Genomic DNA, 24775 nt, shown 5'->3' with positions numbered 1-24775 from the left:
GAGCAATGTGTTAGCTCTGTATAGATGCCATCCCTTACATTCAGCAGTATCCACATAGAATGTGTCCTGTCAAAGATACACGAGTTCACTAACGCTTCTCAGTAACAAAGCTCACTAAAAAGTACTCCAACTCCTCGAAGACTTTTTGTCTTACATTTTGTAAGGGACATGCTTGAAAGATAATAGGCAAAACAGAGCACGCAACAGATAGCAACCAGTTGCACAGTTCAATTTGTGCATACTTTACTCTCACCAAGGTCATCTATAATGCAAATCAAATTAGTATTCAGATACTGCTAATCAACACAGTAATACAAACTTGCTTCCTGGAATATATGCTTTCTTCTGTATGTGCCCATCTGCTGCAGAAGGCAGACAGACAACTTTGAGGTCCTAGTTAAAGCTCCATAGGGATTGCTACAGAGCAAAGCATTTGTAGGATTCTGTATTGCTTAGATCTGATACTGAGAACAGTTCCTGCATAAATGGCATATTTATTAAGGGAGGGAAAGTGAAGAAATTAATATGCAGAAAGTCTGCACTGGAATAAAGAAAAAAAAAAGTTAAGATTATGCAGTTGTAACATGTCTGCATTTTTCTGTTTTTAAAACAAAATGTTTTACATTTTAAAGTACAGAGAGGCAAATATGAAGTAAGACAAAGTTATGCCCACAACTGGCTGCTACTCCTGCTCCCAGGGTCTTAGGCAAAATGGGGACTTCCACTACTTATTAATACCCATAGAAAAGCAAGACAAGACTTGAAGAAAAAAGTAATGTCCTTTCAATGCAGGCATCCCCACATTGGCACTTTTCAGAAAACAGACAAAGCAGCAAAGTTTTGGACAATCAGGCTAAGAAAGATGGATGCAGGAAATGTTTAAAATGAAAAGGACAGAAGAGAAAGGTAATTTCACTGGGGTTTGCAATGGGCATTTCTTTAGGCTTGACGAATTTGACTGATTTTGGGCAGAAGAGGACACTACATACAACAGTCGACTACAAGCAAGCGTGTGCAGGATGCCTAGTGCTTTACATGGCTGGATTTGGACTGAGATTTTAAAAACTCAGTAACTGGCTTATCAAGGAGTTAGCGTACATGCACATCTCCCAACTGCAGTGACTTGATGCTGAGATTCATCTTTATTTGAAGGATCGGAACAAGTGGCAACAGGGCTATTGAAATCTCTGAATCACTTTGCCTTTAATCTTTTAAAGGAGCCATTGCAAAATACTGGATTCTTGAGAAAAGCTCTGTGCTCCCCATAAAGTCGTAAAATACACATCAATACCCTACACAGTGTGAATTGCTTCACTTTAATGGAGGCTATATTTTCACTTAGATGCTAAAATACTTTCATATAACAATAAAAAGCCATAAATTTCTTATGGAAAGGTTGGAAAAAGGTGTAGTTGGCTGATGATTCATTTCTATCACAAGATATCAAACAATAATGCAGTTCAAGTCTTCTACCTCTGTACATATATAATTTTCTGTGACTTGCACAGACTGAACGCCTTCCAGCTAGGTTCGGTAAGCTACAGTGCATTCCATGAATGCATCTTTTGCAGTCCCTCCAGACAAAATTACAAAAGAGTACTTCCTTTTTCTGCAAGAAGTAACAGAAATATGCACAATGAAAAAAGCTGTCATGATGATAAGTTAATTGAGATTTCAAAGTTTTTTTCATTCCTTTTCCTTTGGACACGTTCCACAAACCACTGACCTTTAAAACTATTTTTTCTTCTTAATTTGTGTACTTAGACAAGACAGATACACCGCACAAAATTTTGCATTTCATAGCTTTGTGTAAGATCTTTCTTCAATATGGTACATGTATTTATTTTGTCTTCCTGTATATGTGTAGAAGATTGCACATGCAAAAAACAGAAAAAGTGAAAGGAGGACATTTAGTTTTACATATATGAAAGCACTTATTAGAAAGGGAGAAGAGTTCCCCTTCTGTTCTAAACATGGAGTTGATCCCCTCTCAAGTCAATAGCTTACTGCTTCTGGACACCAGTCTTAGATGTAGTTAGCTTGCATACTGCTAACATACCAAAGGTATACCCTCAAATCAGGGATCTGTCACTGGCTTAAAAAATTACTTGTAAGAATCCCTGAGAAGAAACAAGTGTGATTTTCAGGTGCGTAGCATTTCCTTTCATTTGTGTCTGGCAGAGGCTGTGTCTCCTAAAACTTTTCTAGCAGCATTTGCATCAATAGAGTCACAGAGAACATATAACATGGCAAAATTAACTTCAAAAATAATCAGAGTCACAATTTTAAATCTTCATTCATTGTTCAACTTAAAAAGGCACTTGTAAAAGATGCACTTTGATTATCTCCCAAATTAACTTGTATCAGTTTAATGAAGGGAAACTTAGCAAAACTTTATGATGTTAATATGCTCGTCTTTTGCCTGTTAATCCTACTATCCTTAATATGCCTATTCTAAGGTACTGTAATTATATCAAGTCTTTTAATGAGCTTTATTTTCCCAACAAGTGGAATGTACACACAATTTCATTCTACAGAACAAAGGAATAACTTTCTATATTGCACATGTAAAGCTTCAAAATCATAATTAAAGGATTGGAAGTGTAGATGGAAATTAAAGTGGAAATTTTTTTAAGTGCAATCCTTTCATTCAGGTCTATTATTTAGTTTCATTTTCCAGAAACATAAGGCAGATATTTAAAAAAAAAAAATCTTACGCTATCATCTTTCTAGTCACTCGTCTCCCTCACAAATGGATCTTTCCAAATCCATTTTCAGCAACACTGCCTTCATTTTTTTTTAAATAGAGTTGAAAATTCTGATCAAAGTTTTCTGTGGTTTTACCAGCATGACTGTGGGAATAGGAACATCAGATTTTTAATACAAATGATTCCTCATTACAAGAGATTAACCATTAAACTGGCCACTGAAAAACATCTAACTACTAATCACCGAAAAAGAAGTCTCAACATCTGTTGCCTGAAATTCACGACTGCTGACATCTTTTTTGCCAGATATAGATGTGGCTTCGATTATGCTTCAAAAGTTACTGAATGTTTCTTTGCAACCCACTTGCAGCCTTCACAGCTAAAGAAAAGCACAGGCTAATGGGACAAGTTCATTCTGATTCCGGGTATATAATCAGGCTTCATTTCATAAAGCAAGTTTGAAATCATCTATACTCTCCTGAAGCCTTTTGGGACCTATGCTCACTTGCAACATAGTAAGAGCAGGTTTAAAAAAATGCAGCAGGAGAAGAAGGGTAGTATAATTGTATAAAAATCTCATTCAGTGTTAAGTGGATTCTGGTTTGACAGCACTTGGGCTTGGGAAATAAATTAAAAAATAAATAAATATTGAAGACCCTGTCAGGCCCGAGTTAGAGATCTCTGCTCATGCTAGAAAGCTGGTCTGGCGCTCCGCACGCAGTGAGAGCTGCAAGTGCAGGCACCGGTAAAATGGAAGAGCAAGTCCCAGATTACCCTGGCAGTATTTAGCGTCAGTAGTGCACAGGTCAGCACCCTCACTTGTTTCTGGCATCCAAGAGAAAGCCTTTTCTTCTCTGCACAAAGCCACCCCTCACTTTAGAAGCTGCTTTTTTTGAAGCTACTGCCATCGCATGAAGAGCACGAGAGCTTCGCTGCTCTGCTATGCGGATTACTGACAAAATGGTGTCACTGATGCTGTGTTATAGGAACATCTTTTGCAAGCAGGGATTAGAAATTCCTATCAGTTTAAAATGCAAGTCTGAAGAAGAAATGGGACTTACATGAAAGAAATGCGTGAGGGAAACTTCCATTAGATGAGATATAACAGACACTGCTTTTCACGTCCTTTATTGAGGGCTTCTAGCAACAAGCCGTATCTCCTATGGCCATCTCATCTTCATTTCCCAGAAAAAGTAATCCCACTGAATATATGTAACCCTCCAAGATAATGTGCTCCAGTGAGCACATATTCTATGGGAAAGAACTGGGACGTGTCCCATTTCTGCAGAATAGACTTGCAGTGGCTCCACAGTAAGAAAACTTATGGAGGAAGAGGCAAGATTTATAACAGGGCAAGAAGATCAATTTGTAAAGCATTACGATTTTTTTTTTTTTTTTTGGTCTGCCAATCAGCTAAAATATGAAAGCCTTTTTACTTCCTAGAGTACAGGTAACAATTTTCTCGCATATTAAGAATAAAATCCACAGAAATTAAGCTCTCTTTTTGCTTTGTAGAAATAAAATTAAACATGGGACATATGTCTGGTTATAAGGAAATATTTTCCTGCTTGCACCTTGTAAAAGATTTGCAAGGGAAGCAAAGGGGTGGATACATTTACTATCTCTTAAATTTAAAGTACAGTCCACAGCTAAATCAAAGGCCAAATCCAAATCTGTGTGCATTTTTTCAGTAAACAGTAACTACACATGAGTGTGAAGTTGTCTTCCTGTCCAATTTGTTTTCCTTCCTATTTTTACTTTTATCCACTGGGTTTCTTGAGGTTGCAAAGTTTAAATAAGTCTTCCTTTTCCATCACCCAGCTACATTTGATTACTTCTGCATTTGAACCCTTTGAACAACCACTGACAGCAAAGACAAATTAAAAAAAAAAAACCTATCTTGAGCATCTCTGTCAATGCCATACTTTTCCACATCATACAATGAGCAAAGCTTTGCTTTGTCCATTTTTTGTCAGGCAACTTTTGCCACTTCCCCTAGGAATATATTCCACTGATAAATAATACCATCTGTCAGCTTTGTCATGATTTAAAACAAGTTCTCAATTCACATTTTGTCCACCTTACTTTCACTGTATCACAACCCAGCTGTGTTGATCTGTATCACACTAGTAATACTTGTTTTTTTCATCTATCCCACATGTATTTGTATCCACCCTGTCCGCTCTATAGTACATATTTACCCCTTGTGCATGTTCTTCCTAAACACGGACTTCAGGTTTTGATACTCTGTTGAGCTCCCTACAGTTTACTGGAACTAAAATGTATTCTACTACATTCCAAGAACAGTCACAAAAGGTGTTGGGCTGCTCCAGATGGTGTGAGTACTTGTTGAAGACATAGCCCAACAATTCAGCCTAAACGGCATGTTGATGTTATATCTGCTAGTTTAGCTTAAGCATCTTATATCTCTATTGTTCCTTGAAAGTTTCAATGTATTGCAAGTTTAGTAAGGCTATGAATCCCATCTGCCTGTTGAGAACATTAGGAGGGCCACTGCAGCATCTTCAAGGAAAGGCTCCGGCCCATTTTCTTTTTCCTGAGATGCTCACTTCAAAGAGGAAATGGGATGCCTGGAGGATGGACAGAATATGGAAACCCTTTGCTGCCTGTAAGTAGAGCTGGGAGGTCACATACGGGGAAAAGGGAGACACCAGGCAAGAGTGCACTGAAATGCACTTAGATGTGTACAGGTCTGACGGCAAGGCCAATCTGAGAGCTACTCTGCACAAAGTAGACTTGGCCCATGCTACAACTTGCACATGTTCAGCTCAGTACTGTGGTGTTTTCTTCTGTCACGTGTTTAAGGTTCTCAGTTATGGCTGAGGTCAAAGCTGTACTGGGACAGTATGCATACACTGCCTGCCTTTAACAACCTTGGCCCTTGAAGCAAAGGGATTTCCATTCATGGACATTTATGCCTACTCAAGTACGTTTGGTTCTTGCAAGTTCTGCTGTTTCTGTAGTAAAGTTTAAAACTACTCAAGACTAAAATAAATAATTATGTAAAATTATTAAAGCAAGGAAAAGGTCCTTACAAGATTTCTAATATATCGGACTGAATGCTGCACAGGCTATTTCCACAGACTTCTCTCACAAAAAATGTTTCTTACAAAGTAACAGCTGCCATTAACACGGTTATTTAATAAACATAGTAAGTAACAACAAACATCTTTCATGAGAAGCAAACAAGCTTTACAGTTTGTTTTACTCAGAAAAGTCTTCCGTATTTTGAGCTCATAATTAAGTTGAGAAAAGTGGCACATGGATGTGACAGAGTAACCAGCACTGACCAAATAGCTCCAACCTTCTCCATTAACAGACATGTTTAAAATGCTACCCCAAGATGATTCATTTGACAAACTGCTTATTAGTAAAATAACTTCGCAAAATTCTTGTCTCCTGCTTAAGAGGCCAGCTAGGAGAGAGATGGGAAAGATGGAGATGGGCCACAACTTGCCTTTTACAGTGCCACTAAACACGAAGTTACACTCACAACTCAGTTCCTAAAACCACAATGGCTCCTCAATAACTGGGTTGGTTTTCATTCACAGCGACCACACATGCTCCTACCAAGCTCAGGAGGTGTAAGAACGTTTGAAAAAACCCAGACAAAAAGCTTTTGTTTCAGAGGCCAAACACAGATTTAGGAATTGAACTTAACACCTATTGTGCTGGAAATTTTGGCTGGTGCTGATACCACTCAACTCCCACTTACCCCTTTCTCCATGGGGAAATTATGTTATGATTTTTACTCCTAGGAGAACACAAAGGCCACAAGTTGAATACATTTTCTAGATAAGACCACAGAATACATCCCATTAATTATCTGGATCCTTATGTATATATTCATATTGTTTATTTGGGGTCAGACACCAAAACCTGACCCCCTTTTAAACAGCCACAGCCTGAGAATACACGTAAGCAGAGTATTTACAACCCAGATCCTGCATCAAGTTGCATTACCCCATTACCTTCTCCCTCAGAGGAGCTGAACAAAGCCAGTTTTGGCCTAGAATTTGACCAAATCTCTCTCTTGTGGGTGCTGTTGAGCACCTTGAGCTGAAAATGTTTAATTGTCCTTGTAATAATTGACCAGAACATCCTCAAAACCAGCCAAAAAGTGAGGGGGAGAAGTGAAAAAGCTCAGTAAGATGGAATTGAAATTAGGCAATACTTTCACAGGATGGCACCACCCTGTCAAATCAACCATGCTTGTGGATTTATAAGACAGTTTTAGCTGGCTACTGAATTATGGGCCACGAGTCCACATGTCACCACTTTGTTAAAAAGTTTTTTTGAGCACAGTCCTGAGAGTTAGGAGCTGAGATGAGAGACTAAACTAAATAAAGACTCACAACCCTACAGCCAATTTGGGCTCAGCGGCAGTTTTCGCGGCTAACAGAGAGGAGATCTGGGCAGTCTCGGGCAATGCAGTGGGGCGAGGAAGCAGAAGGGAGCCGTTTCTGAGAAAGGCAGCACGCTACAAGGCCAAACTTTAATCACAGCATAACTTGCGGGATGAAAATCACTCCTCATGCATGTCACTTACCCTAAAGGGCCCCTTAGGGCAACTCTTGTTAATGGCACTGTCAAAATAATTATAAAGAGAAAAGAATGCATGTGTCTGTGTCTGTGTGTGTGTGTGTGTGAGAGAGAGAGCACACACACTCAGACTGCTGCTCTTTAAACAAGAAGCACGGATAGTAAACCTTAATTTTGCTGTTCAGCAACGTACTTGTAGATACGTTGGCTTACGCTGCAATTAATCTCACTTGTTAACAACAGGTGTGTGCTGACAGACAGCTTGGTCAAACTCAGGAACACATTTAGATCCTCTTTTACCATTCAGTTTGGAAAAGAAAACAAGAAATACAAATTGAGGAATGAAAAATGTCACATTATCATTATCTTAGTTGTTACTTACTTTTGATTCTGAAACAGACTACAATGCCAGAGTTCCCATTGCATACCTGCCCTAGCCTGTGAGGGTCAGAAACCCTTACATTTTGCTGAGCATTAAGCAGTATCTATCACGAGATATTGAAGTAACTTCCCTTTTTAATAAATTTACAGGAAAAATTCTTATTAGTGCATTTAAAAAACGAGTAACAGATTGCTGCATACTGATGAGAAAAACTGCTCAGGCTTTGGGGGTAACGATAAGTCACTGGACAGAAATGGTGTGATATTTCTATGATAAAGCACTAGATGCTATTTAATCTAGCAAATAAATTGCACTCATACTGTTTACCCATATTGACGTGCTATGCATACCACGTTAAATTCTGAAACTACAGATCTATCCGTGAACTAAAGTTTAATTACATATTTAACTCCAAGCCCTATGTTAGCAAGAAATAAGTGTTATAAACACAGATGCACATGTATCAGAGAAATGAAGAATATTAGTATAAATCAACTGCAAGCCTTTTAAAATATGTAAACCCTTTAAAGTATGCCTTTCACTCTTCACCTAGTTTATAAAATGTTGTATGTGCGCGATGTGGGTGAGTTAATGTTTCAAAGACAATCCTAACTTATTCAGCTCCTCACACTACTGCTTAAGTCTCAAAGCCATAAAATATGCATGCTTAAATTTTTTTCCTTTTTTCCTGTTACAGAGAGAAGCTATAACGAATAAAAGAAAACTAACAGCATTCAAACAGTTAGCATTACACAATTTCATTTAGTGCAATTTCATAAATTTTAAACCCAAACAGTATTTGTACACACACACATGATACTATCTATGGTGCTACAGTTATGCAATATTTTACGCAACAGTGTAGCTCCATTGGTAATTTCACAATTTAAAACTCAGTATTCCTTTTTATTGAACACAGGTGAGGAAATTTTAAATGGCTTTCAGACATCAGTTTAAATAGCTACTTTCATATGAAAAAATACCCATTTCTCACTGATAATCAGCTGTACTTGAAATATGAAGTAAAAAGTTTGGGGTTAAAGAAACAATCCTACCATGGTTTTAAAATGTGGAATGAAAATGTCATCGCTCTTTTTTCTAAAATGACTGAAGTCTGTTAGAAATTTTCACTTTTCCTCATTCCCTCAGTAATATTTTTTTGACTCTGAATACTGAAATTTCAGTCCCTAAGCAGATTTTTTTAGACAGAAATTAGCAATAAAATAATAAGAAATAAAAACTAAAAAAGACGAAAGACAATGACACTTGCTGTAAAACTTCAGCTGTAGCATCTGCTAGGACAAAAACTGCTGGCTGCCCAGCGCGTAAGAACTGTGGGAGTTCCTGCACCACTGAAGCCAGGAAGGGCAAGAGATGACCCAGAGGGCCCAGACAATAGCTTTTCTTCCCTGCTTTTTTCATCCCTGGTGGATGTTTCGCTGGAATAATGAATGCAAGTTCCATACCTGAATTTTAGCTCAAATCTGTATGAAAATTTTTATCAAATGCCAAATGATACAAAAGGTGTTTTTAAAACACATATGCATAGCAAAAGCTTTAATCTAAAATAAAATAAGAACATTTCTGTTCTCATCAGAGGCATATTTAGTATTATAGTAATGAAGTCTTTACTACTGCAAGTAAAATAAATCACTGGCTTGTTTGATTGGAAATGGAACGACATGCTCAATGTTGTATGAACAGATTTTTTAACAATGTCACGAACAGGCACGGAAGCTGGAAGTCAAGACGTTTGGTATGAAAAGGCCAAACCTTTTTGCAGCCTCAGTAGGCAGAATTTCAGCTCGGCTATAGTAAAGCCCATGAAGTGGCCCAACATTTGTAATAATTTTTCCTGTTTCTGTGAAGATTTAGCTCTCCTGCAGGTTTGGATATATTTGTAGATACCATTATTTTTAGGGTTCTGAATAGGTTCTAGATGGTTCAGTAGTTCAAAGAGTAAACAGAACAATTACTTTTTTAAATCAATCAAGCAGAAAATCCATATTTTAAGTACAACATAAATGTATTTCCTGTAACATTAGTTACTTTTTACATTTTCACCTATTGTTAAAATAAAAGTCTGATTAAGCTGCAAAATAGTAAAAACTCCAGCTTAATTCAAACAGAAACGCATAATTATACTGATTATAATGAAAACTTATTAGCATTCTATACATCATGATAAATAGATATAATGAAATATAGGTGGTAAGTTCTTTGAAAGTCCGTATTTTTTCCCTTTTCTGTAAAAGAAGAAATTAGAAAGGTATTCTTCAGTGTATCCTGTTCTAATCACTAGAACAAAGAAAACCAACACGCACCGTTGTTAGTAGTTCAAAGTAATGCTAGTCCTACTTTGCACCATGACCTGAAGTGGAGTGAGGCTCCCCGCCTCCCACTCCTCCAGCGCTCAGAGCTGAGCCACAATTTCAGTATTTTAAAACCAAAGTACAGAAACAGAGACTCTAACGTAACACTTGCATATTTTGCAGCAAACGAGTAAACAGAACTGTATTTTCAAAAAGAATGTTAAAAATAGAAGCATATGATCTTTTCCCACCTAGAATTGTATCCTTACAATTAAAGACTATTAGCTGGCATCCCTTTTAACCGTCAAATTCAGACAGTGGCAGTTCTATAGCCACAAAGAGAAGCAGTAAATGAGAAGAACATGTTACTACACTGCATTTGAGAAAGTTTGGCTCCAAGCTATGCACTGATTAATATCAGATCTCCTTCTTTACTTGCCTCTTGACAATCTTGTCACATCTGGCTGACAAATCCTTACAAGCTTATCCAAACCAAGGCAGCCCAGATCATGCTCCGGGAGTAGCTTGAAGGAAGCGGCAACACCAGCCATGCACTGATGTGCCATCATGAAACTAATGAAGCTGACTTCACTTGCAGACTGCAGGAACACGAAGAAACACAACATGCCTCAAGGTTTTGCAACATAACGCAGAGTTAGCTCACCAAAGATAAGACAAACAATCAGCTCCCGAGGTTCAAGAAGCCAAGTAGTTACATGAATTACAAAAATTTATACAGAAATCGCTTGAACAACAATCTCAACTAAATGAGCACAATAAACTCCAACTTCAGATCAGATGTGAAAATTGACTGCTAAATGCCTTTCAAACAATGGTTTGTTTTAAATTAAACCAAACCCAGTTCATTTCATTTTCTCTCTCCCACATCCCCAAAATATCAGAATGTTCCCTGGCTTCCAGGTTATTCTGACTGAAAAACATTAAAAAAAAAAAAAAAAAAAAAAAGAGGGAAAAAATACAGTGTCACTTTTTATCCACAGGATTTTACAGAAGGATAAACCACAGCCTGTGTATATCAGTAGCCCTCCCCTGGGTTAGCGATCTGCCCTTTCCTCATTTTTAAACCAAGGATTCATTACACAGAGGACTGGAAGTATTTGGCCAATTAATAAACCAGAAAGTAAAATGCTGTATCTTAAACACATCTAACAAAACCTCATTATGTATGAGCTGACAATTAAACCATGTTTATTTTTCTATGTGATGAAAAAAAAAATCAAAATAAATTAAATAAGTGTCTCATATTCTGATGCATTTAACCTCTTAATTAGTGCAACATATTTAAAAAAACAGCCCCCCCCATACACACACACACACATTCTCCCCCCTGCCTCCCCCCCCCCCCCGAAATACAAACAGACTGATCCTAAGAATTACTGGCCTTATTTTCTGGATGTGAAATAGTCAACAATAAATTGTATATAAAGGGCATACATTAGACTCCACTTTCGTGGTAATTTCTGAAGAACTTCGTAGTGAAATTACATTGTTGTCTGCTCTTCAGTACATTTATACGTCACGATAATGATAATGTATCTGCTTAAAGCACTTGACTCAGAACACATCTGAGTCACAAATCACAGATTTTATTGCTATTACTGTATGTTGAGGACTTGTACAATTAAACATTGTCAAGTATTTATGATTTACATGCTACTACTTCAATTGGAAAACAATTACACAAGTGATGGCTCTGCTTATTATAATCAGCCTGCAATTCTGCATTACTTACTGTAGAACAGAAAAGTCATACAGTTGTTTACAGTGCACAGCAGAAAGAAAACCAGGATTTTTTACATAAACTAGTTTTCTACTTTCACAGTATCTTTTTGTAATTAAGAAATGAGGAGTACAGCTCCCTACAGCTCTCATCTCCATTGTTCATTACCCAAAACAACACCATTACAAGATTTTTTTACTGCCTCCACAGTGCATAACCACAAGTAAAAGTTGCACAGTAAAAATACACATTCATATAGAACTGCAAAGAACTTTCCTTACCTCAGACATTCTTACTGTGCTTATGTTTCCAGAGCTATAAAACAGTTTCCCATTCCCTCAGTGAGTTGTACAAAGAAGTACTGGAAACACTCCTGCCTGTACAAGTACTAAGGCAGAACCATCACACGCCTCTTTACTCTTGTCTGACTCTGAGCACCTCAAGGTCTGATGTATGCTCAGGCTGTGCACAGGGGAGTGAAATAAGATCCTCCCCCTTGGTGTTCTCCAGACCTACAGTACGAAGTTGTGTCTGCCTCTCACCTCTGCAGCCAGCTCTCACCTCGCTGCCCCGGAGTGCGGTGCTCCGGCGCGCTCCTCCAGTCGCAGGGCAGTCCCCTCACAGCTGGCTTGAAGAGGGCATGACACTCATCTTTCACAGAGATTTGATCAAAAGGAGTCACAGAGGCTTGAGGCGCTCCTAATGCAGTGCGAGGAGATTCTACCTCTGCTCTGGCAGCCTAAGTAATGCGTTAAATCAATGCAGCTGACCTAAGGCCTATTACAGGGGTTTTTTTTTCCCTTCTCAGAGTGTACGACTATCTGCAAATAAGCTCTGAGGTACTTATGATTAAAATTACTTATTTTTAGCGTCAGAGTGTTGTTTTCAAATTGCAGCTGCTGTGGATTTTTTTTTTCCCTTTTGAACATTTGCAGGTCTTAAAGGTTCACCGAGTGGGGTGTGTATTTTTTAAAGTTAAAACATTTCCCCCTATCAACTTACTTCTGAGTTAGGGCTGAATTTTATTTCTTTTTATGAAGTTGAAGCTTCCTATTAAGAGAAATACAGGTCATAAAGACAGGAGAAGAATTACTTTCCAGTAATTGGGGCAAAATCTGGTTTCAGTTATTCAGGTGTTGGGTTGCATTCATGAGTTAGAGCAGGGTTTTTGTCATAGTCATTTCTCACCTATTTAAAAAAACACAAAACAAAAACAAAACCCCAAACAAAACACTTCTCCCCTCCTCTCTACTCTACTTTTGCCTCCTGTAGATAATTTCTTGGCACTCTGCTAACCCAGGAATACACTGTACTATGCCCAGAGATAGACATGAGCAAGTCACATTGAACTCAGTGGGAATCCTTGCAGGGACATACCAGGACAATATTTGACCAGATGAATTACCTGTAATCCCGTAGGAAAGGCAGCAGGAAGTAAGATGGCTGTAGGGAGAAGACAGCTAACGTATTATTATTGTTGGTTAATTTGTTGTCTTCTAATCCTATTTACTATTTGCTAGATACATGCACAATGCTTAAGGAGAGAACCTAATTGACATTTTACTAAATACTGGAGTACAGTTAATGTTTACTCCATGGCCGTAGCTGGAACCAGGGCAGGATAAAGCCCATGCACTACCAGAATCTGCTCCCATAGAGCACGACATGAAGCATATGCTTTCCCTAAATCCCTAGTTTTCTCCACCCTTATTTCTCCCACTGAGCTATTGAACAACACTGAAAAACAGAGAGGGGGATTTAGTTTCATAGTACGGTCTGGTAGACACTTCTGCCAAAACACACTGAAGTATGAGAAGAGTCAACCACTGATGGCAGCTCGGTCCTTCCCCAGCAGAGCTCTACACGGGGGCTCCAGTGCCCCCTCTGCCCCCCACAACATGCCGGGGCACTTCCCTTTCAGGTACCCAGGACAGTTACGCACAGATTATCAGCAGTCTTGTAAGCTGTAGGAAAAGTGCCTGAGAAGTCATGGCCATCATCGTGCTATTTGAGGTGATTCTTAATAGCAGTGTTTTAAAAGCATACGTTCCGTGAAGAGGACAAAACCTCACTGCTCTCTCATGATGATAACTCAAAGCCAAAGGCACACCTTGTTACTAAAAATCATACTTCCTTCTTAATGAAATAAGCAGCAATGTAACTAAAAAGGACTCTACCTGATTGAGAATTCTGCAACGAAAAGTGGGAAGAGTGGCTTAAGATTACATGAACTGCCAGAAGCTCTGAATTGACTTCAAAATGATAAGTGACTAAAACTTAGCTGTGTGGAGAGCTGCTCTCCCCTCTAGCCACTTCCCAGGGAAAACCTATTTACTAGCTATCTGCCATTTGCCTGGAAGACGATAATTCTTATTAAATAGGCTAACTATCCATAGCAAACATTTTAAGACCAATTTATTTTTTTCTTAATTATCTAATAACAGTGTTTTATTTTAAGCATTATTTTCATTATTTGAGCTTTTTCAATGAATATTTTATGGGAACATATTCATGCCTTGCTCTTTTTAAACTATTCACTATTACTGATGAGCAATTTTTCAGCGTTTTACTATCTGTGCACGTTTAAGTAAAATCCAACGGTCTCCGGCATAATATGACATGTGCGAGGCACAGTTTCTATCTACAGGTCAACTTTTAAAGGAATACTGGCACATTAATAGCATTTTCAGTAATTTCAGCTGATTCATAGTTCAAGCTTGCTCGTACGGAACAGTTATCAAGACGTGTCTTGAAGAATGACCAAAATGGAAACCAGAGGGTGACTCCCATAACTCCTCTTCCAGCAGTAAAATCTAATGGAAAAACAGCTTCTCGTGGAAAGAAACAGGCATCGGGACAGGGCACCAGGCTTGAGCCAGAGGTCTTGAGCTTCATTTGGGGCTCTGCCACTGAGTTGCTATTTGACCTTGGGCAAGTCATTTCAATTCTGATTTCTATTTCCTTGCTTCTGAATTTTTTTTTTTAAATCCATTTGAGTTGTAAGCTCCTTGAGAAAACCATGGTGTCTTACTGTTTTCTCAGGGACAGTGCTGAGGGCAAAGGAAAGGGGTCCCCAGGTCTGAACTCCATGTAAGTCGTAACGTAAATACCTAGAATCACGGTCTAACACTGCAGCCCAAGGAAAGCTGTTTTCTCCTCCCACCTGCCCCAGCCTGTTTCTTCTTCTCCGTGTCTCAGCCTGTGTGTTCAGAGCAGCATGAAAGTAGGGGGAGGTAGGGCAGATTGTGAAGTGCTAAAACTACTTAACAAAATACACGAGTATTCATAGTTTTGAGAAGAGCTCCAACACGTAGAACTCACTATAAACAAAAAGCTGTTGCTCTTCCCTGATTTTATTATCTAGGATGCTTAAAAAATGGGTATTAAGCCTAGTGAATCACTACAATTGAGCCAGTGTGATACAGCACAAAAGCTCAACACAGTCCCCAGGAAAAGACTTCCCCTAACTTTTAAATTTCAGTCATGACCTGAATTTTGGTGTTTGAGTCCAAAAAGAAAAAAAAAAAATCATTCTAAAAAGAATATCAATAAACTAATCAAGCACCGACTAACTGTTAGGATTAGGTGTGGTCTTTGCTGCTGCATTCTCTAGGCAAACAGGCACGTAACTTCCCCAACCGCACGGTGCCTGCTTCACGCTTCTACCAGAGTTAGCTGCAAAACGGTGTTAACCTCCATGTCCTGCCTGCTTGGCCTAAATTCCAAACACATAATACACTATGTCCCTCTTACTTAAATCAGTGCTGGCAAAGATCTTAGCGCTAATTTAATGTTCTGTTCACTTATTGCCTCGGAGAAATGTGTGGATTAAACATTTCACATCTCAGAAGACATATGAAGTAATGGTCATACATGATGGCACTGGGTCACCTTTCAGGGAGAAAAGCCAACAGGAATAAGAATTGCTGTCCAGGACTGAAGGGACACAAGATTTTGGGGAGGTAGGAGGGGAAAGAGAAAACAGACCTTGAAAAGGAGGAGGTCCTGTGAGCAAGACCGTAAACACAGCTGTGGGTTTCAGGCAACTTGCAAGCCCCGTGGTTTTTAAAATTTAACAAACTTTTGCACATGAAGATGAAAATAGTTTTAAACTTAGTGTGCTGCAGCATAGGTTTTGAGCACTAGTCAAACTACAAATAAGCCTGCTAAAGCCATAAAGTACTTGATGAAGTTCCTTAAAATCTGTGGAAGGTCAGGTAGGGTACCCCAGTTCTCATTGAAGCAACAGAGAACCCAAAATCTCTTATTTGGTATTTCCAGGTAGGCTGATTTTGTAAGGTGGCCCAAGCAGATAATACTGAGCTATAAAGTGTCCAAAACTGTTTTGCCCTAACAGTTTAAACAGAGTTCAAATGCTGATCCCTGTCTTGCTATTTACATCCCCTTCAGCGCAATTAGACAAAAAGAACCCAACCAAAAAAAGAAGTTTTATTTAATACTACTGCATTTGCACCCCGATTCAGCACTAATTTTCACCTAACTGTTCACTGCATGACTTTCTTCTGTAGCTCAAAATGGCATTGAAGTTAAATGAGCAGTGGCCATTACAAAATGCTAATATTTAAAGTAGTGCATATGGCAGACCCAGAAAGACATCATCAATACCAGACCGTACCACTGATCCATCCCTGTGAAACACTGCCTCTCCACTGAAACGGTCACTAGGATCAAGAAACCCTGCAGTTAACGATTATGAGAAGACCTGCCCGAATAGTAAGTTTCTTTTAAACATTTATTAATTATTGCTTTATGCCACAATGTATTTGTCTTTGAAAGATTTGATTCTATAAAAGTTTGCCATCTAATATTGTTTGCTTTTTTAAAATTACATCCTTTTCCAAGGCCAATTTCTCAGCACGAGTGGTACCATATTTATACAACATAACTTAATTATGCATTGCACAGAAAAAGCTTTTTAATATACTGGTTTTAAAACACGTTGCTTTAAAATGTGAAACAGAATAAACCAAAGGACTTGGTTTGACTTCTCTGTGCTGATCACTACTTTTGTTCATGTCATCTCTTATTAATCTCTTCACTAACTGAGGTGGTCCTGTTGACGATCCTCCTACCAAAGCCTTCCCCTGCTTCCAATGATTTCTAAAATTGTGTATTTTGCTTCTCCAATTTTCATTCTTCATTCTTTGCTTAAATATTTTTGGAGATGTCTTAGGATCACCAGAAGGGATATGCTGCCCCACTTGACTATTTTATAGCATCAGCTATACTTTAAATGTTACTCTATTCCACTCTTGTGCTTTCAAGCGTTTTAGTTTTCTCCCTTTAATGCTGTTTTGCACTGAGCAGGAGACACAACTTTTAGCATATACTTGATGACAAACAGATAAATACAGCATTTTCTCTCTCCTAATGAAAGCAACAGAGTTAATTCATTGTTCATATATGCCATACTGGTGAGTTCATCCAATTTTGTGATAACTGGGCCTTTCTGTTGAATGCTTACAATTTCATTCCAGGACCTGACAGCATTTACAAAAACTCCAAATAACTTCTTTCCAGCATGCTCTACTTTGCATTTTTCAACAGTTTTATCTGCTCTTTAGGTAGGTTTTTTAGATCCTTTTGGAAAGCCTTACAATTCAGAGTCTTAATGAGTCCAAAACATGTATCTTCTCCGCAAGCAGCATTCCTTCTGTACCCCCTCCACCCTCCCCAGCTTTTTAATAAACACCATCTGACCCAATGTGGAGCCTGGAGCATCCAGCTAAACTGTTAGCCATCTGCAAGCTCACTGGCTGTTCCTATTGTTTGTTCTCTGTCTTCTTGCCAGTTCATAATGTTAAACTAAATAGATTACCTTTCACCTTCTTGCTTAGTAGCTTTCTACACTTGGATTTCCATATGTACCACCAAAGAGTACAAAAAAAGAAATTACAAAGAACTTACACAGTAACATTATCATCTTTAAAATGTTTTGTAAAGCAGATCAACCTCTGCAAAATTCAAACTTCAAGGACAAGAGGGCTTCACAATCCAAATCTTTATTTGTAAGTAAAGCTTATAAATAGGCTAAAAATGAACCAAATTTGAAGTTGTATACCCCTAGAAATATATTTATTTAAAAACACAAAAATAGAAACATTTTGTATATATATGCAGTGAATGTCAAGATTATAAAAGTTGTTGCAAAAATATGAATCGCAACACATTGCTATCCAAAGTAAGCATATTTAAGTGACTTGCCTGAATCGGAACCGTTTTAGACATACACTAAAGGATGCTCCCTCCTCCCACTGCCCTCCACCCCAGGCTGTGAGAAAGAAAATTGGCTTACCCATTGGTTCTGTTCTCTACCTTTCTAACTTTTTTTAACTGCGATGAAGTATGCAGCTTCCATCTAAATGGATGGCAAAAGACTGTATCATTTTGTCATATGAATGTCGTATGTATGAGGTACCTACCCAGCTAGAGATATCATTCTAAAAAGTGAGATTGGAATGCTGCAGCAAGGATGAGTTACCCAAGTGTTCCTGGCAGCTATACCCATCCTTCTTTGCATGGTCAATCTAGTTTGGGGTGGGCTTGCATGACAGTGCTAGCAGAGAATATGAACCTGCAAACCTTTGGGCTAGATGAGAAAGGTGTTATCAAGTGAAATGCTATTTTCAAATATTATCTAATAACCAAACAATAATGGGAGTTGAAGTCTTTCACTGTCAGGGATTAAGGTGGGAGCTGTATTGGCTACACATTTCTCTTTCTGCACACTTCTACTGACCGCCCTCTCAGCTTGCAAGTCCTCTGAGGAGTTAAAAACATTTAATTGCTAACTCTATTATTAAGGAATCTACTTTGTCAAACTGCAGCTCCTAACAACGTTAAGTCTCTCAGAGCAAATCAGTTTTGATAGTGATGTTTCTCAGAGGTGCAGCATTTAATCCTCAAATTACAACACAAGTTTTAACAGGCAGATTCTGTCTGTCACACAGATTTAGTAATTAACAAAAAAATTCAACCCCCTTCCTCACACTAATGGTTTATCAAAAGAATACCAGTAATTTCAGTTAAGATATACTGATGAACCAGGCAGAAATACAATGGGGAGACAGACGTGTTTACGCTATCTGATTGAAAGGGCCGAGACAGAATTCCAGAGACTTCATGTTGTCATAAGAGGAATAGTCAGGAACCACGTTTGTGCCCCCGGGCCAAAGGGTGTGACATCGGGCCAGAGGTGTGTTGAAGTCAGAAGTCAGAACAAAATGTCTGCCATAAAACTGGTAGCCACTCATATTCACATGGTTAAAGAAAAGGAGAGTCAGCAGTATGATACCTGAAACTAATGCTGTAGGGATTTTTTTTCCAAAGATGATAGAGTCCTACCAATACAGGAGTCACTTCACCTACAGTATGGAGCTTTGTATTTATTTTCACAGCCTCCAGCCTTTTCCTTCCTTTTGGTTGTGGTTTTGTTTGGTTTTTTTTCCTTCCCCTGTCCTTCTTGTTCTTTAATACCAGGTAGTGGTTTTCAACCATTTAAACTATGGCATGTAATAACTGATGAGTAACATAGCAGTAATACCAGTGGTGGCAATTTTGCTTTGTTTCATGGGAGTGTTAGAGTATTAGAGAGATGACTAGGACGTGCCTCAGTGGCCGACTGATAAAATGAAAGATGAATTTTCCCTGCCTACGAGTGTTGTCAAGTTTTAATCATAAACATCACACAGATTACAGGACCCTTTTTTTCCCAGGTAATGAAATAAAAAGCAACCATTCTATATTTTCAAAGGAATTTTTGGATAAAGAATTATTGAAAAAAATTACTACAGTTTATCTGTGGAAGATTTTTCCCAAGCTCATAAGCTACAAATTTCTGACCAAATGGTTGAGTTTAACAAACATGCCTAAAGTACTGTTACTACTAGGACAATCGATGTTTATTATGGAGGCATATATACCAGCTCTTCCACTCTGCTGAAGACTTTTCTTACAACTTTATGCTTTAGCCAAAACTTGTATTGCCAGTTGTCTTTTACCATCGGCATCCCCCTCCCATCTACATCCCCTTGTTATTGATAGGGAGGAAGAAATTTCAGTTCCTCTATTCCAGGAAAACTTCCTTGAAATGGTCACCCACCCTCCACATAGTAGATTCCTTTAAAACTGCCTCTTTTCAACTTAATCCAGACATGTGCCTGTTCTTTTTATGTCTGAAAGACATGTTGAACTTCTGAAGTTTACCCAGGAGCGAAAGCAGAAGGTATACCAATGTCCTGGAGTAGCGTCCGACTACCCCCTTCAACCGGGATAGCACATCGATACCAGGATGGTTTGCAGTGAGCTGTTTTTAATGGACAGCTCCCAGGTGACACCAGACACTGCTGCTGCAGCAGCCGCAATATCATACATCCTTGATTGAACTTTGATTAATTTTCCAGACTTTCAGAGCCTGTGGCAAAAGGATCCACAGCGGTAGCTGCAGCCATTAACTCCATCTTTTGTGATTTCTCCTTCTTCATTATGTTTGGGTCTTGATTGAACTTTGTTCCAAGTTAGTAGCTTTTGGCTATGGACAAGGGAGATAAGACTTCAGAAATGGAGTGCAGAAGGATAATGTGAAAAACTTGCAGTGAAAGCTGCTTGGCTAGTTGGTGGTAGCTTTCGATATACTTGGTGATGTGAGTGGCGTTAACAAAAATGTTGGAATTCTGGCTAACACCAGTCTAAACACCACAAACCATCACTGTATGCAGCCATAGTCCAAATGTCTTCCAACATTTGTGCATAGCGGATGCTATTTTATTACGCTGAACAAATTCAAAGTTGCTGCATGCACATAATGAATAAAATTACCATTACTGGGCAATGCCAGAACTTTACAGAAGCACTTGTTTAAAATACATGAATAGTCTCAGTGGCTTCCAAAGATTATTTGCAGAGTGTGCTGCTAAATGGTGCGAGCAACTACCCCACTATTTGTCTGCTCAATAGGACAACTTTACACTGTAGAGTCAATCTACTGTCTGTTATATTATCTTATCCAAAAAACCAGTTTATCAGCAGCTAAGACAGATCTTACAGTTCTTGGGAAAAAAACTAAACCTGATAATACTTGACTGAAAATGTTACACTGAATTTTTCCAAATGGTCCTTCAGTGCTTTCATTACCTTACTCTCTCCCTCATTTTTGGTCACATAATGTCTAAATACTTTGCTAGTAAAGGGACATTTCAATTCTAAGATTACTTCACAAAAAAAGGAAAGTAGTCTGGTTTTCCTACTCTTTTTTCAATTAATGCTTGAACCTGTCACTGTGATACATTCTCAGAATCACTTATATCTAGTTTTATTGCCTACTGTTGGTATTTGCCAATGGTGGTGTATAGAAATGGTATGCAGAGGTGGCTGTAGTGATCCTTAGAAATTTTTGCCAGAACCTACAAATGCTGTCTAAAAGCCCCTTTCAGAGCTTGAAAACTGAAATTAACTGATGGGAAAAAAATATTAAACTATTAAGGGTGATTCAAAATCCACTATGAATCAAACATATACATGATGTTTCCATAACATCTGACACAATGAGGCTTTGTCCCTACAAGAGGCCTCTGGGCATTCCTGTGATATAAGCAATAATAGATTTGTCTCTGTGAAGCTTTGAGTTATTGTGGCACCTCCAGTACAGGCAACCTTTGAAATAATTGAAAACCTGGAAATAAAAGCAACCTTTTAAAAATAAAATGCATACATACATATACACATACACACACATATATAAATAAATATAACTCTTCCTTGCTTTAACCTTTTTATTCATTGCCAAGAATAGCTGGCTGAGGAATCGGCATCTGCCGTGAGCTCTCATTTATTTTCCGATGCTGCCTTGCCCCATTGCCTAGGCAGTCTCCGCAGTTCCCCTCCTCTCATCCCCTCACCACTTTGCCTTCCTCTGAACCCAGGATACAGAGCAGCCTTCCAGCACAGAGCCCTTCTCCGCTTACAGACACCCCGGCTTTCCAGCCCCTTTCCTCCTCCTGCCAATCCCTGTCTCACTGAGCTTTCTGACAGGAGGCTGCTTATCCAGAAAAAAACAGAATCTCTCTGCTACCTGGTGTTTTTTAGGCAGCATTAACAACAGACTTTTATACTGGAAATCATTAGCTTAAATGTGTTCAGACTGAAACTAAACTCCTTGTCAGCTCAAGCTGTATGTATCTGGGTGATCTGGACACTAGACTTGGGCAGAGTGGCTAGGATGCTTGCTTAGACAGCCAGCAAGTTTGGGAACTAAATAACTTGTGGGAATGTTTGAGCGTTGCAACAGGTAGAAGCAATTCAAGAAAGACAAAGTTGCTATGAATAAGTGTTGTGTTGGCTACTGAGTCCCTTAAATTTTAGGGTGAGACCAGAGCTGTCCTGTTAATAATTTTGAAACACTGGACTGGTTGCCAGGGCTTTCCCTCCGTTAATACTCTGGTTTAAAATAATAGGGGAGTATGCATAGCATGAAAAGTGGAAAAGAAGAAAAATGCTTCAAGACCAACCACTTTTTAGTGAACGCTTGGGAATTGCTTGGAGGAGCGCCAGGCCTAGGACAAGGTGCGAAATCATACAATTAAAAGAAGGATGGCAGGTGTAAAACAGAAGTCTCTTATGGAGCAGTGGTTTGGGGTAGAATATCTGCAGGAAGCTGACTGCCAGACCAACACAGAAGTGATTGAAGAAGGGGGCCTGGCAGGATTACCACAAGGAAGTAACAAGCCTTCAGGTATACTAAACACACACACGGTTTGTGCGACTTTTCACAAACCTCCTTTTCTCTTTTATGTTGTCCTAATGTTAAAATAAACCATACAGTGGTGGTAAGAAGGAGCCTGAGGCTCCTACAGAGAAGAGCTGAATGGTCATGGCCCTATAGGATGTAAAGGTGACTATACTGCCGCAGACCGTATTGGAGCAGCATGGGGTTAATGGGAGTTCAGGCTTAGTTTTGATGCCTTTTTCAGTGGCTCAGACAGGTGTCCCCTCCTGCTGAGGGTCTCCACAAGCTAAAGGACTTTATCCTGCCTTTGCACGGCTGATGTGACTTGCGTCGCTTGCTTCAAGGGAAGTGGGATCAAGCCCTCTAGCAGTAACTGTGAGACATTTTTATTAGTCCGGCCACATGCTTTGCTCCAAAACCCCTGGCTTCTCATAAATTTTTCTGCATTAAACTCTTCACCCAGACACGTCCCTACCGTACGCAGTTTGCCCAGCAGATTATTAAGAGAACATTCTTTTTGAACTGTCTCTTCTACAACCAGGAGATGCAGCTGGCATCCAGCCTCTGTGACTCTCTAGTAAAGGAGCACTACAACTCTGTGTTGATTAGACAAAAACCTGAATAGGGAAGAAACACTAAACTCAACACACGCATTTAGTGCTATCTTCTTTTGAAATTGCTCATGCTAAAATGAGGCCATGGTATTGTCAGCACAATCTTTATTAAAAAACTGTTGCGTTTTTAAATAGAAATTAAATACTTGGTGTGATCTTTAGTTTTCTCTATAGTAGAGACAGACTACTAAGAAGGAAATGCCTTTTTGTACTCTGAATATATTCAAATCCTCATTGGTATAAATCAGTTTAGTTCCAAGAAATGCAATTTATACCAGATCTGTAATAAATTCCATATAGCTCTGAGGCCATTCTTTTCAAGTAATTTCAATGCATTTTATTAAAAAAAAAAACAAACCACCAATAAAACACCATAACCCACACTGTAAGCTTAGCATTACCTCCCTTTTACAAGCTGGTAAATTTGTGATTTACCCAAAGTTATATAATAAGCCTGTGACAGAGCCAGCCTGTCATTCAGTCAGTTCTGTGGCTTCATCCTCCTCCCAAGAATAGCACTTTCTTCTGTTCTCCATTTTAGCAAGCAAGTGACAAATACTGTTTATGAAAATAGCAGAGTATAGGTACAATCCTTGCCTTTACAAAGTCTTCCTCTGTAGACTTAGAAAAAGATGACTTTGTGCAGAACCATCATATTATACTGGCCAGCAAAGAAATAGCAGAGCCTTTGCAATATATCTATTGAAAAAACCTGGCTTCTGTAGAAAGCTCTAAAAAGTCATTTCTAGGCCTAGAAATTGTGTATTCTGTTTATCAACATGCTTTCTCCGTACTCCAAACTACCTGATCTGGATGACATTCATTGTGAAGCATCAGCCTCACAGAATGCAAAACACGTGTTTACAGGGGAGGAGGGATGGAACCTACTTTCATATACAGATTTTGTGATGTAAATAAGCTCTTGGAAAGCCAGTTTGTGACAATGCCAGTATTTGGTGCTGCTTTAGTCTAATTAGAAACTGCTCTGCACAGCCCAGCCGTTAGCAGTGGAACACGTTCCTTATTTTACTTAACCAATTAAAGTGTTGCATCGCACCTAGCCAGTCATAATTAGAAGAACTGGCACAGTGAGGATAAGTAAACAACAGTTGTGACCAGGAGTACAGCAGATACCTACTTTATTATCTCTCTTAGTAAATAGGCATGGTTTGAAACAATAAGCATTTATCCAAGACCAGCAGTTTGCAAACCTCAGGTGACTAACAGCTGCACACAGGACTGGAAATTACCGACTGGCCCCTTACCATCTATACCAAGCTCCGAACACACAGCTAACTTTGAAACTTGGCTGACAAATAAATAAGCCAATCAAATAACAGTAATTTGGGAAAAGGCAGGCATCCATGTGAAAGAGCATTTGCTCCTCCTCTCTGAAATCATACAGTTCTTTACCAGGAAGCACAGGTATCACTCAAGCATACACCTAGGGAACACAGAAGGGACGCCAGGTCCAGCATCCCGCTGCGATGCTTTAGGTGAAAATACACCCGATTACCAATGCCAGTACCTCGCACCAACCAGTTAGGGCTGCACAGCAGGAGTGACATTTGCACTGATCTCCTTTTAACTTACCTATAAGCATTTATGATTTTTTTTGCTCAAGTTATAATCATTGCCTTTTAAAAAACAATGAACTTGAGTTTCACTTAATATTAACAGTAAAAGGACTGCCAAGTTATTTTCCAAGTAC

Source organism: Pelecanus crispus, chromosome 7 (genome assembly GCF_030463565.1).
Source record: "Pelecanus crispus isolate bPelCri1 chromosome 7, bPelCri1.pri, whole genome shotgun sequence".
NCBI lineage: Eukaryota > Metazoa > Chordata > Aves > Pelecaniformes > Pelecanidae > Pelecanus > Pelecanus crispus.
This window is presented reverse-complemented; position numbering follows the sequence as displayed.